At 35.5% G+C, this 25,168-nt stretch overlaps 1 pseudogene; it reads right to left on the bottom strand.

Annotated features, from left to right (window-relative positions):
* The window catches only part of LOC103094413 (zinc finger protein 420-like), an 85,818-nt pseudogene that overhangs the window by 18,714 nt on the left and 41,936 nt on the right, over positions 1-25,168 (bottom strand).

The following is a 25,168-nucleotide window of genomic DNA, read 5'->3' as shown; positions in this document are numbered from 1 at the left end:
ATACTAGAGTGGTTTGCCATTTCCTTCTCCAATGTGTCCCCATTTTACTGATGAGGAACTGAGGCAAATAGGGGTTAAGCAACCTGCCAAGGTCTCTCAGCTAGGGTCTGAGGTCAGATCTAAACTCAGGTCTTCTTGATTCCTGAGTGGCATTCTATCCACTGTGCCACCTAGCTGTCCCACTTCATGGATTAGGAAATTGAACCTCAGATGTTAAGTGACCCACCTATGGTCACACAGCTAAAAAAATTCAATAGTAGGATTTGAGGCCCTCTCCCTGATCTTCTTGACCCCTTCTCTGAGATTCTATATTCATAATGCTGCATACTGTCTCACCTCCTCTGTGAAGCCTTTCCCAATGCCCTTCATTAGAATTTTCTTTCCTCAAAATATCTTGTACTGATTTATTAGTTTACATATTGTATCCTCATCTCTTTAAGAGTAGGGATCATTTTCTACTTGATCTTAGCATCCCTATCACCTAGTACAATACTTATAGGAGCCATTTAAATGCCTGTTGAGTTAATATGTAAAAAGAGAATACTACTATGTTCTTTTTCATAGGTTTCTTGTGAAGAAAGCAATTATTAAACCTTGAGTGTTATATCAACGTGAGTTACTATTTCTGAATAACATACTGACTGGGAAGTAGAAATGAAATGATCCAGAATTTAAAACTATTCAAGCACATTAATTTTTGTTTACAAACTTCCATCCAACATGAATTCATAATTTAGTTAAAAGGGAGGGAGGTATAAAGGCCTGCATACCCCACAAAGAATATTTGATTTCAACAGTATGAGGAAATGACAGTGAGGAAATTTTCTCTACAAATACATGTCAGCAAATGTGATGAAATTTATAATCTATTAGAGTTGCCTGGGACACTGAGAAATTAAATGATTGCCCAAAGTCACAAAGTCAATTATGTATCAGAAGCAACACTTGATCCCAGATCTTCCTTATTAAGGGGCCAACTTTTCACCCACTACCCAGGCTGTCTCTTTTTAGCCAAAATAAATAAAACCTTAAATATTATCTTCATTAGCTTTGAAAACAAATGTTATGAGAAACAATGAGTTACTCCTAATTAATAATAGCAGAATTTTAAGTTAAAAGTTATGTATTACCTAAATGTCAACCACAAAGTTGTTCACACAAAGGGCTGTTGCATATTAAAGGGTATGTGATCTGGTCTAAAACCTACTAGAAACAAAGTTCAACGTATACTGTATCTATATATAGAGAGAAGCAGACAGGAGAGGAAAACCCAATAGAACAAAGTCTACTTCTCACCATTCTGTAGCAGTAGGTGGGGCTCTGGGGTTACACAATCAGTCTCATCTGTCACAGACTGGAGCTGGAACCTCTTTGGCTTCCATTCTGTCCGAGTCAAAATCTCTTGTCTGGGTGTCAGGGTCAAGGTCTGTGAACAATTAACGTTATAGTCAAACTAAGTTGAGTTTGGTTGGCAATTGCTATGGAAGCTTAAAATTAAGAAACACCAACAAGATTCAAAGTATTATATGCACTCAGAAATTTCATAACAATCTTGGGTACTTGGGAATGTGATGGATTTGTCAACAGAAGGCCTCATTCGGGCCACTGACCTTAAGCAAGCCATTTTTACCTTTGGATCTCAGCTTCCTCACCAGTAAAATGAGGGGATTGAACCTGAGGTATCCCTCTAGCTATAAATCTTACAATCCAACAGATTGTAACTCCATGGTTGGGTATGTCTTCCATCTCTAAGAGATTAATAGATCCTTGAGAGCACAGATCATGTGCCTGGTTCCTCCCAGTGCTTTGCAGAGCATTTGTTCTTGAATTTGTTTTTTGAAGACAGAATCAAGAAGAGTCTGAAATTTGGTCTGTTTCCCAGAGTAATAGGAAGATAAAATAATACAAAAATCCCTAGACCTCTCTAACAAGGTACCAATTAAGAGATTAATGTGTGGAATGATATTAGAAGAAAAATAAACTACTTCCTTATTTTACAGGCAAGAAAAAAACTTGAAATTTCCAGTCCTACTTAGAGATTTCTGACCAATGACTAAAACATATGGTGCACTGATAACTTGAAATCAACTTTGGTTCATCCCAACTTTTCACTGTCTCCATCCTCTGAGCTTTGTTAAGCATAGCTCTCTCCTACTCCTCTTCCATTTCTATAGCCATCATGGTAATTTCATTCCTAGATTCCCCTATTATATCTTAAACCAGTCTCCCTGCCTCTCTTTAATCCAGTGCACATTCTACCACTGCTTTCACATCACTCAACACAAACTTTTAATAACTCCCAAAATACTTATAGGATGTCTACATTCCTCAATTTGGGGCCCTAAAAGAAAATCTGGCCTCCCAGTCCACCTTAACAGATACTACTCCTTACTCAACAGACACCTCCAGGCCTATTTCCTCACTGTATCACAAAAATCACCATAATTATAGTTATTTCTGGACTTGTGTTTGTTTATTTTTTTTTCTGGATCCATCCAAGGAGCTAGCTCACAATATTCTCTCCAATCTCTGAAATTCTAGTGGTCTTTATTGTCTGTTACTCAGTTTGGCAAAGGGCTATATAAAATATTGCACCTGTTTTATGTGTTGTCTTGTTTCATTATTAATAATTAATAATATTACTTTGGTTCCCCCATAGCTCCAGAATCGAGTTAACAGAGGGTATGTACTCTCTAGTAATTTATTGGACTTCATCAGAAATTAAACTTTGATATCCACAAGCCCATGCACATATACTCAACAAAGTCACCTATGATGCTATATTTCAGTTGGGAAGTTAGTATGTTCCATGGCCATTTTCCCCATCCATCTGAGCTATTTCCAAAACAAGAGGAATAAAGAGAAAAATGGCTTAAATAGCAAAAGCCATACACCATCTAACAAAGGACCACACCTGATAGATTTCATCCTTCTCTGGATCCAAGGTTTGGGGAACTAGAGCTGCCACTTCCCTTGAATTCGTAGCCATTAAGCCTGTCCTGGCTTGGCGTTTGTGTTGAGGGAAATCAACTGAAGTCTCCCCACCTTTTTATCCTGGAGTTTCCAAATGTGCTAGAGATTAGAGAGAGATAAGTGTATTAATAAGACTGTCACAGAGACAGACAGACAGATACATACATACATACATACCTTCATGTTTTCATCCCTCTGATCACCCCAATTTTCCCTTGTTAGGGTGTAATAAACAAACTGTTTGTCTTCTGGGGGTGGGGTACCTCACACAAGGCTTTGCAGTAAAGGCTCAAAAACTATGCCCGGAATTGTCATGAAGACATGGCTCAAGAACTTTGTTCGGAACTGCCATGGAGACATGGCTTGGGAAGCGTATCCTTATCACCACCTTGACAGGAGAATTCCACCTGGAAGTCATCAGCTACAAAAGGAGGGATAGCCCAAAGACAGAAAGGTTAGGGATGACCCCAGTCAGAGGCCAGCGGAAGGAACTGGAAATTTAAGGGTGTGACTACGTTGGAAAAGCCAACCTTGACTTTGAGAGGCAGAGATTTAGTTTTCATTCGTAAAAGGAAGAGCTCCATTGGGAACAGTGTCAAAGGTGTTCACAGATGCTGGAGATTCCTTAGCTGCCTAGCGAGGTCTTTAAGTCACGTGCTCCGGCCCTTTCCCAACCCGCCCCCTCAGTTCCCCGCCTGCAGTAACCGGGAAAGCTTCCTCCCTTGGGTCAGGGGTTACCTTCCCTGGAACTCCGGGGGACCCCTGGGCCAAGCGGCCACCCCACCCTTAACTCCCACTCCCGGGACTTTCAACCAGAGCGCCCGCCCTCAGACCCGCCCCCAGCGGCTACAGTTTACTTCCTACTTGGTCCCTGGAAGCGGACTCAATCCGTAATTCTGCACACAAGCCACGTGCACCGAGAAAGGCACTCAGACAGGAAGTGGGGGGGTAGTGTTTGTGTTCCAACGGCTGAAAGGATCTATCCCCTAGTCGCATTTCCGGTGCCTCTCTGGGAATCTGGGAGTCCTCCGCGTATCGCTGGTTTCAGTAGCTAACCGAAGGGAAAAGCGAGAGGTTGCTTTAAGTGACTCTTTCTGAGTCACGAGATAGCAAAAGAGCCCAAATGAAAACACAATTCATTTAACCAAACCTGACCCCCTTACCTCTTTTGACCTTCGCTCTACTTAGCAACTGTGTTATAACTGTGTTATATAATATATAATTTATATATATTATATTATATTATAGTCATTCATCAGCCTCTAGAGTGGGCTGATGAATGACTCCCATGTCAGTAACAAAATGCTTGCTATGTTAGGTATGATTGATTTAATTTTTAAATGTTGTTATTTAGACCAAACCATATCTAGCAACTTCTAATTCATTTCTCAAAATTTAAAAATATTCTGTTATAAACTTGGCAAACATCAACACGAACATTTCCATATACAAAAAACAGGAAAAGGATTTAATAGTTCAGTAGCAGCAAGCTGCAGTAATAGCTAACATTTATACAGCAATTACTATGTGCCAAGCACGGTGCTAAGCGCTTTAAAATCATTATCTCAGTTGATAATAATAATAACCAAGATTTCTATAGTGCTTAATATGTGACTGCTTTACAAATTCATGTGATCCTGACAACACTGGAAGGTAGGTGCTATTTTTATCCCCATTTTACAGTTGAGGAAACTGAAGCAAAAAGAGGTTGACTGAATTAAGCCACTCCTATTACAGCTATTTTAAAGAATATAACACCGTTTACACCTTGCTCTAGTTGTCTGTATCCCCTTCCAAGTATTCTGCACTTTTGTATATTTACATTTTTTATTTTTTCTTTCTTTCTTTTCATCTTTTTAGTATTACTATCGTTATTCCACCACTTCCTCCCCTCCTCCCTATAAAAACCTAGTCTTTTAACAAGTATAATAGAGTAAAATAGAGCCACATACTGCCAGTCTATTAAAATGTATATCTGATTCTGTAACTCAAATCCATTTCCTGATTACCTGGTGTAGTGATTAGTCATTGTATCAATTATATTCCGGCTCATTTTACTCAGCATCAGCTCATACTAGTAATCAACCTAGTAATCCTAGGTGTCTCTTGAGTGTTTCCCTTTTTTGGTACTTAGTGATCAATTTGCTCAGATATTTTCTAACTACATAGTTTGTGCATAGTTATTTACATGTCGTCTTCCCCATTAGAAAGTAGAGACCATCTCACCTATTTTTTTTTTTGCACTACCAGCAATTAACACAGTGCTTAGCACATAGCAGGGAGCCTAATAAATGTTTATTGACTAATTAATGCAAACCAACTTTGTTTCCAGTTCTTCACTACTGCAAAAAAAGAATTGCTTTTTTACATTTCCCTCTTTCATCACTTCGGAGAATATGCACAGTTGGGTGAATTTTGGATTATAGTATAGGCTTCCCAGTATAACTGCACTAACTGATAACTCCACCAAGAATTCCTGTCCTATAAGCTCTGCAATAAATATCTTTTTTCCTTCTTTGTTATCTTTGCTAAGCTAATGAGAGTAATGAGTGTAGAACCTTCAAAATTGTCTTAATTTATATTTCTCTTATTAGTTATTAGGACTTTTTTCATGTAGCTTTTGATAGCTAGTCTTTTTTTTTCTTTTGAGAACTGCTTATTCATATCCTTGATCTTTTTATTTATGGAAAATGGGTCTTATTATAATATTTGCATCAATCCCTTATATATCTTGGATATATCAGGTCTTTATTACAGAAATTTGCTTCAAAGATTTTTTTTTTGCCACTTAACTATTTGCCTTTTAATTTTCACATTTTATTTATTATAAAAAAATTTTCAATTTTACATAATCAAAATTTCTCTCATGTGATCCCCTTTATACCTTATTTAGTCAATATTTCTACTTTCATCAAGAGATGGAAGATAACACTTTCATTGCTTCTCTAATTTGTTTTTTATATAATTTTTTGTATCTAAATCCCATATATGTTTGGAGTTTATTATGCTATATGATATAGATTTGGGAGTTCATTGAAGACTGATGATTCTAGCCTAAAGATTCTTAAATTATCTCTCTCTTTTTTTAAACGTAATTTTCTTTGGTTACATTTTAAGCATCAAGTTGTCTTCCTTCATCCCCATCTCAAATTATAGAAGGTCAACATTTTATCTATATATCTATATCTACATATATGGAATCATATTCTAAATCTGTTCTACATCAGTTCTTTCTCTGAAAGTGTATAGTATTTTCTAAGTCCTTTGTAGTTAATCTGAATGTTCATATCATTCAAAATAGCTTAGTTATTCATTCAGTTACTGTGAATATTGCTTACTATATACAATGTACTATATACAGTCCTATTTATTTCATTCTGCATTATTTAATGCAATTATTTCTGTGTTTTCCTAAATTCCTTGCTCTCATCATTTCTTATAGCACAGTAGTATCCCATCATAAGAGTAGCTATAAATATTTTAGAACATATAGATTTTTTTTTCCTTTTTTTCCTGGGAACAGACCTAACACTGGTAATCCTGATTCAAAATATATACACAGTTTTATAACTAACTCTTTGGGCATAATTCCAGATTGCTCTCCAAAATGATTAGAATAGTTCACATTCCAACAACATGCATTAGTGTCCTAATTTTCCCACATTCCCTCCATTTGTTATTTTCAACTTTTTTCATTTTAGCCAATCTGATAGATATAAGATGGCATCTTAAAATTGTTTTAATTTGTATATCTCTAATTAAAAATAATTTAGAGCACTTCTTCATGTGAGTATATATAGGTTTGATTTCTTCCTAAAAGTCCTTGTTAATATCTTCAATTCTCTATATATTTGAGATATGATGTCTTTATCTGAGAAATTGTTTATTCAAACTTCCTCCCCCCACTTCCCAGCTGCAATTTTCTACTTTCCTTCTAATCTTGGCTTCATTGGCTTTATCTGTACAAACCCTTTTTGATTTAATGTAATAAAAATTATCCATTTTGTTTCCCACAATACTATCTTTTGTTTATTAATAAATTCTTTTCCTATCCATATATCTGATAGGTAACATGTTCCATGTTCTCCTAATTTATTTATGATAGCTCCCTTTATTTCTAGGCCATGTATCTATTTTGATCTTATCTTGGTAAATGGTATAAGATATAGGTTTAAACCTAGTTTCTGCCAGACTGCTTTGCAGTTTTTTCCAGCAATTTTTACCAAAAAAATGAGTTCTTATCCCCCAAACTTAGATCTTTATGTTTATCAAACATAAGATTACTATAATAATTTACTACTGTGTATTGTATTCCTACTCTATTCCACTGATCCATTCTATTTCTTAGCCAGTACCACATAGTTTTAATAATTACAGCCTCATAACAAAATTTAACATCTGGTATTGCTAAACATCTTCTTTTACATTTTTTTCCACTAATTTCTTTGATATTCTTGACCTTTTGTTCTTCCAAGTGAATTTTATTTTTTTCTAGTTTAGTAAAATAATTTTTGGTAGTATAATTGTAAAGGCACTGAATTAGCAGAATAGTTTATGCAGAATTGTCATTTTTAGTGTATTGGCCTGTCCCATTCATGAACAACTAATATGTCTCTAATTATTTACATTTGGCTTTATTCATATAAATAGTGTTTTATAATTATGTTCATAGAAGTTCCTGGGCTTGTCTTGGCAAGTATACTCCCAGGTATTTTATGTTGTCTATAGTTATGTTAGATGAAATATCTCTTACTATCTCATCTTACAAGATTTTATTTGTGATAAAAAGAAATGCTAATGATTTATGAGTTTATTTTATTTCCTGCTACTTTACTAAAATTATTAATTATTTCAACTATTTTTTATTTAAATCTCTAGGATTTTCCTAGTATACTTGTAGTCGAGACAGAGCCGTAAGGGTTAAAGCCCTCCTCTTCTCCCCGCTTGGGCTGCATAGTCAAGGTCGTGGGTTGAACTGTGTATACCTGCCCAGCTGCATGCTCAAGGTTGGAATGGTCAGTAGAGGGAGGATTGATAAGGTTTGTGAGAAAGAAACTGCAAGGTTGGAGTAGTCAGCAGAGGGAGGATTGATAAGGTTTGTGAGAAATTGTGAGAGACTGTGGGAAACTTGCTTCTCTGTCTTTGTTTGGAATCCTCTCGGTTCTTCCTTATGCCTGGTAGGTAACGTCATGAATTCCTATGAATCTGCCCAATTATTAGTTCCTGCTGTTGCTGGGCGGTAACATCATATCTTCCTGTATGTCAAAATATATATGCTTTGTGTGAACCCAATAAAGCTTTGTCGCTGTTCATTTTCATATAGCGTCCATTCGTTACTCTTCATTTCGTTACCCCATGTAAGGTCACACAGGGCTGGCCGACCTTGGTGCTGAGCCTTACATATACTATCATATCATCTGCAAAAAGAGATAGTTTTATTTCCTCATTGTCCATTTTGATTCCTTCAGTTTCTTTTTCTTCTCATATTGCTATTGTTAGCTTTTCTCTACTATATTGAATATTACAATGAGCATCCATAGTTCAGTCCTGATCTTATTGGGTAGGTTTCTAGCTTATTCTCCTAACAGATAATGCTTCCTGATCATTTTAGGTAGATGATTTTTTATCATTTTAAGGAAAAATTAATTTATACCTATGCTTTCACATGACTTTCATAAAAGTGAGTTGTATTTTGTCAAAAACTTTTTCTGTGTCTCTTGATAGAATCATATGATTTTTGTGTTTCTTTTGTCATTGATATAATCAATTATATTAATAGTTCCCTTTATATTTGGGGGGAAATATGTTACGTTTATTTTATCTTTTAATGTTAAATTTTATTTTATTTCCATATTGTTCATTTTTGTAAGTGAATAATTTTATAAAACCAAAACCCCAAAACATATACCCAAATGAACAAGTGAAAAATTGCATGCTTTCATCAGTATTTCAACTCCAACAAGTTCTTTCTCTGGAGGTGGATAGCATTCTTTGTCATAAGTTCCTCAGAATTATCCTGGACCGTTGTATTGTTGAAAATAGCTAAGTCTATCACATTTGATCATTCCACAATATTACTGCTACTATGTACTATGTTTTTCTGCTTTGCTTATTTCACTCTGCATCAATTCAGAGTAAGTCTTTCCAGCTCTTTTTCCTGTTCATCATTCCTCAAACACAATAGCATTCCATCACCAACATTTACCACAATTTGTTCAACCATTCCCCAAATGATGAGCATCCCTTCAATTTTTAATTCTTTGCCACCACAAAAAGAGGAGCTTTGAATAGTAGGTCTCTCACTCCTTTTTGTTATCTTTTTGGGATACAGACCTACTTAAGTGGTTTGGGCACAATTCCAAATTGCCCTCCAGAATGGTTGTATCAGTTCACAACTCCACCAGCAATGCATTACAGTCCCAATTTTGTCACATTCCCTCCAATATTTGTCATTTTCCTTTACTGTCATATTGGCTAACCTGATAGCTATGAGGTGTTATTTCAGAGTTGTTTGTCAATGGGTAAATGACTTGTATTCTTATAAACTTGATCTAGTTTTTTATATATTTGAGAAATGAGACCTTTATCAGAGAAATATGTAATAAAAATTTTTTTCCTAGTTTATTTCCTTTCTAATTTTGGTTGCATTGGTTTTGCTTGTATAACACCTTTTAAATGTAATATAAACAAAATTATTCATATTACATTTTGTAATGTTCTGTATCTCTTGTTTGGTCATAAATTCTTCCCTTCTCCATAGATCTGATAGGTAAACTATTCTATGTTCCCCTAATTTACTTATAATATCATCCTTTATGTCTAAATCATATATCCATTTTGACTTTATCTTGGTATACAGTGTAAGATATTGATCTATATTTAATTTTTGCCATACTGTTTTCCAATTTTCCTAGAAGATTTTGTCAGATAGTGAGTTTTTATCCAAAATGCTGGGATCTTTGGGTTTATTGAACACTAGATTGCTGAGGTAATTTACCCATAATCGAATTTTCTTTATATCTAACTTGCTCTGAACTTCTGGTAATCCCACTTAGTCACAACATTTAATCTTTGTGATATAATTTCTATAATTGCCTGGTTAGTATTTTATTTAGGATTTTTGCATCAATATTCATTAGTGAATATAATTTTTTTCTCTATTTTTGTTCTTCCTAATTTAGACATCAGAACCATATCTGTTTCATAAAAAGAGTTGGTAGGACTCCCTTTTGCTTATTATTGTAAAAAAATTGTTTGGTCTTTAAATGTTTGGTAGAACTCACTTATAAATCCATTTGATCCTGATGCTTTTTTTTCTTGGAAGCTCATTTATAGTCCAATTTCTTTTTCTATTTATTTTACATTTTCTGATTTTTTCTAACTCTTGCTTGGTTTTACAGTCTTTCCTTTCCCAAAGATCTGACATGTATACTATTCTGTGTTCACCTAATTTACTTATAGTTTCCTTCTTTATATTCAAGTCATTCACCCATTCTGAGTTTATCTTGGTGTAGGGTGTGAGGTATTGATCCAAACCTAATCTCTCCCACACTGTCTTCCAATTTTCCAAGCAGTTTTTATCAAATAGTGGATTTTCATCCCAAAAGCCTTTGGGCATGAGCAATCAATGTTTTTCCAATTGTTTAGATCTAGTTTTAATTGTGTGGAGAGTGTTTTGTAGTTGTATTCATATAGTTCCTGTGTTTGTCTCAGCAGAGAGATTCCCAAGTATTTTATCTTGTCTAGGGTGATTTTGAAATGTGTTGGAAATATGTAGAAATGCTGATGACTTATGTGGGTTTATTTTGTATCCTGCAACTTTGCTAAAGTTGTTGATTATTTCTTTAAAAAACAAAACAAAATCATTACTTTATGTCTTGGAACCAATTGGTTCCAAGGCAGAAGAGTGGTAAGGACTAGGCAAAGGGGGTTAAGTGACTTGCCCATGGTCACACAACTGGGAAGTTTCTGAGGCCAGATTTGAACCTAGGACCTCTGGTCTCTAGGCCTGTCTCTCAATCCACTAAGCCACCCAACTTCCCCCTGCTGATTATTTCCACTAGCTTTTTAGTTGATTCTCTAGGATTCTTTAAGTAGACCATCATATCTGCAAAGAGTGATAGCTTGGTCTCCTCATTGCCTATTTTAATACCTTCAATTTCTTTTTCTTCTCTAATTGCTACTGTTAGTGTTTCTAATACAATGCTAAATAATAGAGGTGATAATGGGCATCCTTGTTTCACTCCTGATCTTATTGGGAAGGCTTCTAGTTTATTCCCATTGCAGGTGATGTTTGCTGATGGTTTAGATATATATGGTTTATTATTTTTAGGAAAGGCCCTTCTATTCCTATGCTTTCTAATGTTTTAAAAAAAAATACAACAAAAAAGTTGTATTTTGTCAAAAGCTTTTTCTGAATCTATTGAGATAATCATGTGATTTTTGTCGGTTTGCTTGTTAATATGGTCAATTATATGGATGGTTTCCCTAATATTGAACCATCCTTGCATTCCTCTTTTGAATCCTATATGGTCATAATGAATAACCTTTGTGATGACTTGCTGGAGTCTTTTTGCTAGTATTCTATTTAAGATTTTTGCATCTATGTTCATTAAGGAGATTGGTCTGTAGTTTTCTTTCTATGATTTTGACCTGCCTCACTTTGGAATCAGTACCATATTTGTGACATAAAAGGAATTTGGTAGAACTCCTTCTTTGCTTATTCTGTCAAATAATTTGTATAATATTGGTATTAGTTGTTCTTTGAATGTTTGATAGAATTCATTTATGAACCCATCTGGATCTGGGGATTTTTTCTTAGAGAGTTCTTTGATGGCTTGTTCAATTTCTTTTTCTGATATGGGATTGTTTAGGTATTCCATTTCTTCTGTTAATCTAGGGAATTTATATTTTTGTTGATATTCATCCATATCACCTAGATTACCATATTTATTGCCATGTAATTGGGCATAATAGTTTTTAATGATTGCCTTAATTTCTTCTTCATTAAAGGCGAGGTCTCCCTTTTCATCTATGATACTGTTAATTTGGTTTTCTTCTTTCCTTTTATAATTTAGATTGACCAGTACTTTGTCTATTTTATTTGTTTTTTCAAAGTACCAGCTTCTAGTCTTATTTATTAAATTAATAGTTATTTGACTTTCAATTTTATTAATTTATCCTTTGATTTTTAGCATTTCTAATTTAGTTTTTATCTGAGGTTTTTTAATTTGTTAACTTTCTAATTTTTTAATTTCCATGCCTAATTCATAAACTTTTATTATTGCATTCAGGCCAGGTGTTGATCTTATGTGTCACTTAATTCTATGAGTATGAAATCAGACAGAGAAAATTATTTTGTTTGTTCCTAGCTCCTTTTCCTAAGTTATTGAATTTGGGCAATCTATCATAACAATCGCACCCATGAGAATCAAAATTGAAAAGCCTAAGAGACCCAGACTGGTCTGAGACATAAAAACATTTTGATTTTGCATTTCAGACATTTTGCAACTGAGGGAATATTCTCTTTTTTCTTTTCTTTCCCACCCTAAACCAAGCTCAAAAGCAAGAATTCCTGGATCCTCTTAATCTCTAGAGGGGCATCTGCCTCATAAACAGGTCAATTCCTCACATAGACTGGGAGCAGAATGGGCCTGAGGTAATGTGGAAAGGCTGATCCCAAAGAATAAGGAAGCAGCAGTATGTTCCTTATGGCCACTGTTCACAAAGGAGTAAACTGATGAACTTCTTTAAAAATGCCTTAACATTGAGTTATTTGCCCACAATCACACAGCTAGCAAAATAAATAAATAAATATAAACAAATAAATAAAATGCCTTAAGTTTGGCAATAGTTTCATGAATTTTTTTGGTTATATTAGGAAAGATGGAGCAAAAAGAAATGACTGAGGAAGATTCAATGACAGGGCCTGGAGCTGTCTCTTATGTGACCAATTCCCTCTATAGAGTTTAGATTCGTCCTCTTCACAGGATGAAAAGAAAGTAAGGACATTTTCATGAAGATCACAGAGGGCAGGTTAGAAGAATGCCCTAAATCTCTTGTGGGAAAGAGGCTACTTACTCTCAGAAGCTCTCTTTATTTTAGTTCTTTAAGAAGAAATCTCCAGCATTATCATCCTACCTTATAACTTCATAGAGAACCATGAAGAATATCTACTGCATGAATTCAACGCCATAGGGGAAATCTCTATTCTTTTACAGGAAGTACCACTTGGTGCTACATTCAGAAATAGTTCTGGTCTAGGGATCTGGTCCCATATTATAATTTTTATTCTTTTACATTAACACAAAGACAAATATCTTAAATTTCCTATGGACCAACATGCACATAGCATTGGGACACCTATGACAAAGAAAAATATAGAAGCATATTAAAAACTTCCTTCTTAGTTCAACTGGAATTTCTTCAGTTTAAAGTTCTTTCCAGATTAATCTGAGGGAAGGAAAATTCATTACAATTTAAAACTTCTCAAGAAACAATGTCTTACTTTTTTTCTAGTTCTAACCCCTCTCTCTTATGAAGTGTGTAAAAGGTCAAGAATAAAATCTGAGGCCATGGAAAATGGAGCAATCAAACTTAGAATGAGAAATAATTTTTCTAAAAGATTACTGCTTTCCCCTAAGGCATTAGGGTATTGATCAGAGGGAAGAAATCCCCCTTAATTACTTTAGTTCACCTATGACCAACTGAGGGAAGAGCTCTTGAGAGGAGTGGTCAACAAGGATGAATGGTTTTAGAAGGAATATTGTTCAGGGCCTCTCAGAATGATTGTGATTATCATTTTATTAGATAGAGCATACTATAAATGCAAAACTATATTTTATCATATTGTGACATTTTCCTTATTCAAGATGCCTTTAAAATGTTACTTCAAGGGGGCAGCTGGGTAGCTCAGGGGATTGAGAGCCAGGCCTAGAGAAGAGAGAGCCTGGGTTCAAATCTGGGCTCAGATACTTCCCAGCTGTGTGACCCTGGGCAAGTCACTTAACCCCCTTTGCCTAGCCCTTACCAATCTTCTGCCTTGGAACCAATATACAGTATTGATTCCAAGATGGAAGGTAAAGGATTTAAAAAAAAATTATTACTTCAAATTGTCATGTTAAAAAGACGTATGAAGGCATTGAGGAGACTCTACTAGAGTTTGTATTTCTCTCAATGAAGAATATCTGAATTTAATATTCTAATAAAAATTGTTTCTTGATTACAGTAATATTTAGATAGGGATGTATATTAAAAGCTTTTCAGTTTCCCTCAAAATATTAAAAAATACTTCTTTAACTTAAAATACTTTCCAGACTTGTGCCATTCAGAATATGAGTTAGATTAAGAACAAAAGGCCTTTTTTACAGAGACTAGATTAACAGAAGAAACCCAATTTGGGATAAAAACACCTTTTGACTAGTTTAGTTCATTGCTTTTCTCCATCCCCTGAAGTAGCTGGCCCATCAAAGGGAAATACCTTCTTCATTCAGAAAGGATTAAGAAATTGATCCATAGGGAGATCCATTCAGTTCTTAAGGGAAGTGGTCAATGAAGAATTTGAGAATTTCCTGTTGATGATTAAATGGTTTGTTTTTTAACAAGAATATTAACTCCAAACTATATTTTAACATATTATGACATTTTCTTTATTTAAGACCCTATAAATGTTATCTCAGATTGTCTTGGGTTAGGGACATGTTTGAGAGCATGTTCAGGGGTGGGGTAGACAGTTCTGTAAACTAGAAATGCTTATACATTAAACTTAAATTAATAATTTTCTTGGATAGACATACCTTAATATATATATATATATATATATATATATATATATATATATATATATATATATATATATAAAACAAACATGAAGCTGCAGGCAAAAAGTTTATCTTTAATGAAATTTGGTCTCGGCATGCCTCCTCTGGGATTAACCAAAGTATAAATCTCCATAGAAAATTTCTATATTCCTTACATTCAGGTTACTTTCTAGTGTGAATTCTCTGGTGTTGAATAAGGCCTGACCTATGCCTAAAGGTTTTCCTACATTCATTACATTCATAGGGTTTCTCTCCAGTGTGAATTCTTTGATGCTGAGTAAGGGCTGAGCTCTGATTGAAAGCTTTTCCACATTCATTACATGCATAGGGATTTTCTCCTGTGTGTATTCTCTGATGTCTAATAAGCACTGAGATTTGACTAAAAGACTTTCCACATTCATTACATTCATATGGTTTCTCTCCACTATGAATTCTCTGATGTCTAATAAGCTTTGAACTCTGGCTGAAAGCCTTCCCACATTCATTACATTCATAAGGTTTCTCTCCAGTGTGAATTCTCCGATGCTGAATAAGATCTGAGCTCCCCCTGAAGGCTTTACCACATTCATTACATCCATAAGGTTTCTCTCCAGTGTGAATCCTTTGATGTTGAACAAGGTGTGAGCTCCACCTGAAGGCTTTTCCACATTCAAGACAGTCATACGATTTCCTTCCATTGTGAATTCTCTGATGTTGAATAAGGGCTGAATTTTGTTTGAAGGTTTGGCCACATGTATCACATCTATGAAGTCTTTCTCTTTGATGTATAACATGGGCTGAGCCTACACTACAGCTTCTTTCACACTCTTTCTGCTCAAAATCTCTTTTAACTGGGGGGATGATGCTGTGAGTGACAGTCACTTGCATGAAATCTTGCTCCTGCAAATCAGAACCATTCAGTCTTTCCCCTATAGGACTTCTAGAATGTTTTTCTAAGGTGTCTTCACACCCATAGACTTTTTTGTAATCAAGTCCCTGGGTTGTGCATTTTTGAGGTTTTTCTGATGTTGCCCTCAGTGATTCTACTTCAGATATTTTCTGTTTATAAGCTGGACACTTTTTCTTATTCTCACTCTGATAACCTGAAATAATAAATAAAAAATGCCAGATGTTATTTGTTTCCTATAATGTAGACAAAAAATTCTCTGTTCTCAGTATAATCTCATTTTGAGATTAGTATCACCTGGGAATAATGAAAAGAGGTAATTTTGTAATACTAATAATGATAACAATAGATAAATAGCACTCTAGACCTCAAACTAGTATAAAACAACAATCACCAAAACCATCTGGTATTGAATAAAAAAATAGGTAAATCAATAATGAGAAATACGATTCAATAACTTGGTGGTCAGTAAACCAAAAAACCTAAAATACTTAGGAAAGAACTCCCTATTTGATAAAAGGTGTTAGGAAAACTAGAAAGTAATATGGTAGAAAACATACTTGGATTAATGCCTTTCAGTCTCTTCCAAAGTAGATTCTAAATGGACATGCAACATTAACATTAGAGATCATACCAAAAAAAAAGTCAGAAAAGAAGCAGATCGTATACCTTTCACAAGAGTACATAGTAGATGTATTCTTAACTAAGCAAGGAAAGAGGCAACTACAGAAGATAAAATAGAGAAATTGATTACATGAAAATGAAAAGCTTCCATACAAATAAAATTAATGCACCTATGCTAAGAAGTGGCAAATGGAAGGAAAAAAAGTTTTATCAAATTTTTCTGATAAAGTTTTAGTTTCTAAGATAGATAATATATATATATATATATACATACACACATAATATCACCAAATACCATTCCTTAAAAGATAGCAAATAGTTCTTGAAAGTATTGTGAACTGTTTACCATAAGAAAGAATGCTTCAAATCACTAAAAAGAATTGCAAATGGGGAAGGAGGTAGGCAATAAAAAAAGAATTACAGAATCTTTGAGCTAAAAAAGGTCTCAAAAGATCATCTGATCCAGCCCTTTGACTTAAATAAATGAATGCCTAAATAAATTTGAAGACATTTTTAAAATTTTTGTTGAGTTATCCAGAGATTGAAATTCCATAAACAGCTTCCCCTAAAGGACACGAAGAATATTTTTTTTCTCCTCTAAAACCCTTCAGTCTTAGTATCAATTCTAAGACACAAGAGCAGCAAGGGCTAGGCCATGGGGTTTAAGTGATTTGCCTAAGGTCACACAAGTAGGAAGTGTCTGAGGTCACATTTGAACCCAGGTCCTCCTCATTCCAGGCTTGGTACTCTATCCACTGTGCAATGAACTGTCCCACTCCTTAGTATTCTTGAAAGTTCTCCCAGAGCCTGGCATTATGTTCTCTATATAGTAAGCACTGTATGTCTGCTGTATATTTGTTGCAGTTATAATACAGCTGCAAATTTATGGATTATTTGTTCCTAGTACCTTTATGTGTTTCATTGTTAAAATTCAGGAATTTCTAGAATCATCCTCTTGTCCTTCATGAAATTAAAAAAAATATTAGAAATTCTGCAGAATTTGTTAAATATCCTAGAGTTCATGTTAAATATATTCAGGTTTTAAAAATATTCTTTATTACTTTTTCCATTTTAGTATTAATATTAGTTTTTCAGCTCAGCTAATTAAAACATGTAGTACTAATGATGGCAAGGCAAGATTTGATGCACATATAAACCAGGTAGCAATGAACATCTAACTCCAGGTTTATTGAAAATATAAATTGTTCATCTCATGGATTATGAAGAAAGAAAATATAAAACAACCAACAAAAACCTATCCCTAATATTGGAAAATCAAAAGGCTACTGGTAGTGCCTTATTGTTCAGTAGCTTTTTAGTTATGTCCAACTCTTTGTGACCCCATTTGGGGTTTTCTTGGTAAAAATAATAGTGGTTTTCTATTTCTAGCTCATTTTAAACATAAGTAATTGAGGCAAACAAAATTAAGTGGCTTGTCCAGAGTCACAGAGCTAGGCAATTTTTGAGGCCAGATTTGAACTCAGGAAGATAAATCTTGCTGTCCAGACCTGTCCACTACTTCACTTAGCTACCCCAATAATGCATTAGCAGTATTATATATCAAAGATGATCCATTTTTAGTTTGGTTTTTCATCCTTTGGTTTATCACATTTCAGTGAACCATTCACATCTGGAAAGTGTATAATTGAAAATCTGTTACCCTAAAAAAAAGAACTATATATCCCAAGTACCCTCTGACTTCCTGTCATTACATGTTTCCTGTAGACAGATAAAGGGAGTGGGTGTTGAGGCTCCTCCTCTCTGATGTAGAATCAGCAGTGATGGTGGTGAGTGGGGATTTTGAAAATGGCTAACCAGCCATGGGCACGTGGTTTCTATTTTGTTTCCTCTTTATTCCCTGATTTCTAATGACCTTTAATAAACCTTCATAAAATATAATATTTTTATTATTAGAGATTATAATTGAATTTTTACAAAAGCCTCTCATAATAATCGTCACATTTCTATACTATTTTAAAATTTGCAAAGCATTTTATTTCATCAATTTCATTTGATCCCCCCTAAACAGTCCCATAAGGGTTATTATAAGCATTATTAGCTACATTTTACAGATCATGAAACTCAAGCTCAGAAAGATGAAGTAATGTGGTCAGAGCCAGTAAGTGTCAGAGGAGGATCTGAACTCAGTTCTTTTTGTATTCCCAAGCATGGTGTTCCCTCCATTATATTCTACTCTCTTTCTACCCTATTATCATCCTTCATTAAGATCCCATCCCTATATCTTTTCTTTTGTGAATCTTAAAAATTTCTCAGAATTGTGAATCTTAAAATTTTTCAGCCTCTACTTCAAAACATTTGGTTAAGGCTATTCCCCATTTAAACAATGAAGGTACTTGGTCAGGAATGTATTGGGAACTTTAACATTACTCCACCCACACTCAGACAGTGCTTTAGGGGAAGATAAAGTTGTAAACTCCTTACTGAACAATGAAAAGTACTTAACTAATACTTAAAGTAAAGCTAAAACCCTTAAGCTGGGTCTATTTTTAGATCTAATACAAAAAGGTGCTAAGTACCTATGAAGGTGAAAGTAATCACTAAAAGTTCAAGCAAGCTTAGCAAGAGGTGTGAGGTTTTAGTCTACTCAGGTGTGAATTACTCAAAAGTTTAGTCTACTCAGGTGTGAATTAAGAATGGTCAGTCCTGTGAAAATGTCTACTATGATTGGTAGATGTGAAAACTTAGGGGAGGTGAGATAGGAGAAAATTCTCTTTAAAAGGAGGTCAGAAAGGCCTCTGAAGGTGATTCAGCTATGGAGCTGAATTGGAGGCTGGTCTCTGTCTCGGTGGCTGAACTTAGTTCAGCTTCCTGAGCTATACTGGAGGGTCTCTCTGAACACTAGAGTTTTGCTTGGAAGGATATTATGGTGAGTTGATAAAAGACTGACTTAGTCTCTCGCTTAAGGCCTAAGCCTAGGCTGGCCTAGCCCTTTTCTCATTATTTCCTCTTACTCTCTCTCTCCCTTTCATTAATTCCTTAATTTGTATTAATTAAAATCTCCATAAAACCCAGCTGACTTGCGTATTTCATATTTGGGAATTTTTCCCATGGCGACCACCTTATTTTTGATTTAACTCAAGACACTGTCTTGAAACCATATTTTCGCGGTCACAGTTTAAGGCAACCACTCTTTTATCTGTAACACTTTGTACAGGAGACAAGTTTATATGGGAATCAAGCTTATCTAATCCTTCAGGAACAGCTTTTTAATTAGCCACCCGTTCTTAAAATTAGTTGGACTTGATTTTTACTATTTGTGTCCTTAGTACATTTAACTTTTTTTAAAGTTCATGATTTTTATCTTACTTCCCTTTGAATTCTTAAGGACTTTGATTTTAACCATTGTTAAATAGTTAATTTAACCATTGTTAAATGGTTAAATGGTTCTCTCCAAGTTTTCTACCTACCTCAATTAATCCTCCCTAATGGCAAGAATTAAATCAGTATCTTCTCTAGTTGATTCTCCTGCACTAACCCAATGTCTCCAACACAATTCTAAAATTTGCCTGCATATCTGCCTGAGAAACAAACCAGTGGATCATACTTTTCCCAGTAGTGAAAGACTTCCATAACTACCAGAACGTAGTGTGAAACTAATTAGCAAAGGCATATACATACACATACATACCTTTATTTCTGATATACAATACAATAATGCTTCCTACATTCTCTCATCTTTCTTAAATGACCTTTGCCTTTCTAGTCTAACTCTTCAGTCATAAATCCTATCATTTCTAAAAAAGAAACAAAAGAGGAGACAGGAGGTGAATAAACAGAAATAAATGGGGAGGAAGAAGAGAAACACAGGGTAATGAATGGAGTAGATATCAATAAATCTTGGTGAGAAAATGAAGAGCCACTGAAAAAAACAAGTTTAAAAAAGGAATACATTTCATCCTACTGACTGTAACAAATCTCAACTCATCCTGCTTGGACTATGTCTGACAATTGCTAGCACAAATGGACCACATCTTTCTAAATATTAAGAAGGATGTGTTAAAGTTAAAATTTAGGCCAAACTGTGGCAGATAGAAATTAGTTTTACTCTAGAAGTATTATATTTTAGAGGTTTATTTAAGATTAAGAATTTAAGAAAGTACAAGTAAGAAAGCACATGCCTTAGGTGGGCCGAGAGGCCCATTCAACCTCACCTACCTCATGAGAGACGTGTCTGCTTGTTGGCGGAAGTAGGAAAGAGAGGAAGAACCGTAGGCAGAGACTCTTTAAATAATAATTTGTTCTCGGCCCAGATGAGAATCTCAGTGAGATTAGAGGGCATCTAGGGAACTAGAGCAAGGACTTCTGGGATTGGAGTCCGGGGTTCAAGGCTCCATTTTTACAGATGTCAGGTAGCAAATTAGAAACAATAACAGAAAAGCAAAAAGAGCTCCTGGACAAAAATCATGAAAACTCTTGATAAGCTAATACCTCTAATTATATTCTTCTCCTTCTTTGTTCTTCCCAGATAGAATGCCACTCCTTACCATTTTGTAGGTGATAAGGTTCCTTAGATTCACACTTGAGCTGGGTTTCAATGGGTTGTATATTCCATGATTGCTTCGATGTTCTCAGGGGTGTCATCTCATTCCAGACTACTCCTTGTTCATGTTCATGGTTCTGAACCTGGAAATAATTAGGTTCTACTTGGTTTTAGTTGGATTAATTAGGGAAAATGAAGCTAAAACCTCTTACAATAGAACATATAATCAAAAGCAAGAGGATAGAAGAAAGAAACGAGTATTTTTTTCTTAAGATATGTGGGAACAAGACAGAGGGAAACCTAGGGAGAAAACCAACACAAGGATTAATAACTTTAGCTATGTCTACTATAGACTTAAAATTAATAATTCTCTGCCATGAAGATATGCTCTTGTTCCGGTTCAGAGGACCATGACCTTGATTTCTTACTTTTCTTTTTAAAAAGTTTTATTTATATTTTTTGTTTCTTTCTTTTTTTTTTTTAATTTTTATTTGGTCACTTCCAAACATTATTCATTGGAAACAAAGATCATTTTCTTTTCTTCCCTCCCCCCCTCCCACCACCTCTCCCACAGCCAACTGGGTATCACATGTGTTCTTGATTCAAACCCATTTCCATGTTATATTTTTTGTTTCTTATACCAGTCATTCCCTAATAATCACGTCCTCTACTCCTTTCCCTTCAACAGTGAACAAAGGAAAAACAGGTAAGTAAAATTGATAGACAAAAGAAACTCATCTGATGACATAAGCAACACTTCATATTATTATAAGCAAGAGAAGGTTAGAGCAAATTGCAGAGGAATGAGGTTAACAGGGAGAGAATTCTAGAATGGGAAAGTAAGGGAGAGACAGTTAACTGAGGCTTAGGGGTCTTTCTCTAGTTTGACTTGGAGAGACAGGCTGCTTTTCCTTAGTGGCTGATACTACCCTATATTACCCTGAATTCCCATTCTGTTTTGCTGTCCAGCTGCCCAACCGCTCTGCTACTCTGATGCCATCTGCTTTGCTGATCGGTTTTATCTGCAGTTCCTGGTGATCCTGAACCATCTCTCATCTGATTGTGAGACCAGGCCTGAGTCCTTTTGGATCTAGGACCTTCCCTGGGGCCTATCAAGCATACACAGACCCTTTCCTTAATACCAGCTAAGGGGGTTTTAGGTTTAGTTTAGTCAAGGTCAGGGACTGAGGATTTAGGCAGTTAGGGAGGATCAAAGTAGGGAAAAATCACTCTGAAGAAATCTCTGTGAAGAGATATTAGATCCTGGATTATTAGTTGGACAAATTAACTATAGGTTGTCCCATAACCTTTTACCTTATTCTTGTATTAAACCTACTTCTCATTTTATTTGAGTGGTATGTGTGTGCCTGACTAGGTTTGTAGGCCTTCCCAAAACCTGTTAATCTTCTGATACTGGCCCAAACCTATCCATCTGGTCCCATCCCTAAATCACCCTTATAACAATATCCAGTGTTCCATCTTTCTTCCAAAAAGAATAAAGTGTATTTCATTCTCTAATGTTTTGTGACCTTGCTTTCTCATAACAGATCACATCAATTCCCTTCCTACCTGCTGGCCTGGTTCATCAAGTTCTTTCTCTAAGTCTTCCAGCACAGTCACTGCCTCTTCTCCACTCCCTGGACAACGCTCCTGCACCCAAGTCTGAAGTTCCTCAGGCAATATAGTCAGGAACTGTTCCAGAACTAACAGCTCTAAAATTTGTTCTTTTGTGTGCATCTCTGGCCTCAGCCATTGATGGCAGAGTTCCCGGAGTCTACTAAGAGCCTCACGAGGCCCAGGGGTATAGTGGTAGGCAAACTGTCTAAAACGTTGACGGAAGATCTCCTGACGGGGAGAATTATTTCCTTGTATGCAGGATTCTTGTTCCCAAGCATTATCCTCCTCATCTTCTACCTTCACTGTACAAAGCCCCTCTTGTTCTTGCAGAGGAAAAGTCCTACTATATTCTGATGACATCCTGTGTTGAAATAAGCTAGAAGAAACGTCACTCCAACTGGGGCCCAGGTATTAGGAAGAGATGATCTCCAAGGGACTTTCTAAGGTATAAGAAATGAATATTAGTGTTCAGAAAAATGAACAACTAAATCAGAAAATGTCATTATAATACTTTTCTTCACATAGTCAGGATTCCTGCAGATTTCCTAGAGACTAGCTGAACTGCAACCTCCAAAGGTAACTTCATAAGCAAGACACACTGTATTTTGCCATGATAGCCCCAACAGATCCTAAGTGTCTTGATTCTAGAACATTTCACAGGTACGAGTGTTCAGTCTGGCTTCTTTTCTTAGGTGCCAATTTCCTTCCCATTATAAATTTTAAAAATTGGAATTCTTGTATATGTTTCCAAATATCTCTTTCATGAATGGGTAAAATAATAATCTGGTATCTAAGTCTGTCACACTGAGTAACTGGTCTTGAGAAAGGCTACCTAAGACATAATAAATCCTGCCCAACCACTATAATTTGTAATGATCCCACTCATTTTCACTACTATGCTTTTAAAGGGAAAGAGTGGACAGCACACACATATAACAGGTAAGAAACCTAATGCCACAAGGATTAAATGACTGCACCTATGATTTCATTATAATTCGTATGGAGAACTACCAGATGAGGGAACTCCTACCAATGAAGGCTGGCTTTGTTTAGGCAAAAAGATGTGGTCATTTGTCCAGGGTGACAAAGACAATCAGAAGTGTGATTTGAAGCCAGGTCTTCCTGGCTTCCACTATGCGAGGATGCCTCTTAAAATGTGGTTGAGTCATTTCAGTAGTCTGATTCTTCGTGACCCTATTTAGGGTTTACTTGACAAAGATAAATGGTTTGACATTTCCTTCTCTGGCTCATTTTGCAGATGAGGAAGCTGAAGCAAACAGTGTTTAGTGATTTGCCCAAGGTCACCCAGCTAGTAAGTGTCTGAGTCCAGATTTTAACTCAGGAAGATGAGGTTTCCTGATTCCAGACCCAGCACACTATCCACACTATCTAGAACAAGGGGGTAATACAGCCACTGACAGAGCTCACAGAACACCTTCTACACTAAACCCCCAAAAGACAACTCCCAGGAATGTAATTGCCAAATTCCAAAGCTCTCAAACAAAAGAAAAAATCCTACAGGAAACCAGAAAAAGACAATTTAGATATAAAGGAATGCCAATCAGGATCACACAAGACCTTGCAAGTTCTACTCTGAATGATCGTAAGGCATGGAACATGATCTTCAGAAAGGCAAGAGAGCTGGGTCTTCAACCAAGAATCAGCTACCCAGCAAAACTGACTATATACTTCCAAGGGAAAGTATGGGCATTCAACAAAATAGAAGACTTCCAACTTTTTGCAAAGAAAAGACCAGAGCTCTGTGGAAAGTTTGATACCGAAAAACAAAGAGCAAGGAATACCTGAAAAGGTAAATATTAAGGAAAGGGGAAAAATGTTATCTTCTTCTTTTACTCAAACTCTCTTCTATAAGGACTACATCTCTATCAATCTGCCCTGCCTCTCAAATTACACGTGCTCAAAACATAATTTATGCTTCTCCCAAAGCCAACTCCTACTTCTATTATCTGTCTCTTACAATTTAACTAGTTAAGTGCAAAAACTTTGATGTTAACTAAACTTGCCTTCCATGCCACCCTCTATGTGGAAGATACTTTCCCTCCAAAACCCTTGTTTTAGTTAATAAATCCAGTTGATTTAGGATATCATTTTTATCTGCTCTTCCTTCATATTTCCACTCCCACCATCTTAGTAATGGACCTAATACATTGATTCAGTTATTTGTTTTTTTGGGGGGGTTCAGGGAAAGCACATTCATCACAAATCCAACTTTATGTCCCATAGATATAACATATCTAAAACTGACCTCATTATTTTTCTGCCTAAACCTTTTCCTTATTACTCTATTGAATATACCATTATCCTCCTAGTCATACAGGATCACAATCTAGGTGTTATCCGTGACTTCTTACCATCTCTCACCTCCCAAATCCAATCTGTTATAAGTCAACTGATTTTATCTTTGTAACAATTCTCGTATATGTCCTTTTTTCTCATGTGAAACTGCCACCACCCTGGTGCAAGCCTTCTGACCTTATGCCTTCCTTGATCATTGCTATAGCCAACTGCTTAGTCTCCCTACAAGTCTTTCCTATCTCCAGGACAACCTCCAGTTAATTATCATAGTGATCTTTCTAAACTGCAAGTCTGACCATGTCACTCCCTTCATAATAAACTCCAGTGGCTTATTTTATTTTATTACTTAGAGGATCAAATATAAAATCTTCCTTTTGGCATTTAAAGTCCTTTATAACTTGTTCTTCCACTCCTCATTTTTCAAATATTTTA

This window comes from Monodelphis domestica, chromosome 2, assembly GCF_027887165.1.
Source record: "Monodelphis domestica isolate mMonDom1 chromosome 2, mMonDom1.pri, whole genome shotgun sequence".
NCBI classification, from domain to species: Eukaryota; Metazoa; Chordata; class Mammalia; order Didelphimorphia; family Didelphidae; genus Monodelphis; species Monodelphis domestica.
The sequence above is the reverse complement of the archived record's forward strand: the minus strand, read 5'-3'. Positions and strand labels throughout refer to the sequence as shown.